Source organism: Trypanosoma equiperdum (assembly GCF_001457755.1).
Source record: "Trypanosoma equiperdum strain OVI genome assembly, contig: ctg_1517, whole genome shotgun sequence".
In the NCBI taxonomy this organism is placed as follows: domain Eukaryota; phylum Euglenozoa; class Kinetoplastea; order Trypanosomatida; family Trypanosomatidae; genus Trypanosoma; species Trypanosoma equiperdum.
The window spans coordinates 683-1127 of NW_027123524.1; positions in this window are offsets into that span (position 1 = coordinate 683).

Genomic DNA, 445 nt, shown 5'->3' on the forward strand with positions numbered 1-445 from the left:
GAAGGGAAAGAAGGGAAAGAAGTTAAACACTGTCTACAAGTCATGCACCAAATACCATTCAACCTCACGCACTGACCGTCGTACAGACGACGCTTCTCCAATCACTGGCGGATATCTCTCTCCTTGTTATCGCCTAACGATCTTATTTTCATTGCCCCTCCCCCTCCCCCCCGCAGCGGGGCCACATTGCACAACCCGCCAACGTCACGAGGAGAAACGTCCATATTTCTAAAGGGAAGAAGAAAACACTCACTGTGGTAAAACAAGAGTGGCAAAATCAATAAAAATAGGTGAAAAGACAAATATGTGCGTATATATTTATATACACAACCATTATAAACATGAGCAAAAAAAAAAAAAAGAGGAAGATGACTGCACGCCCCAGTACGTCCTTCACATCTCCTGATGAGTACCCTTTTCGATGTTATAAAAAAGAAAAAAAAAA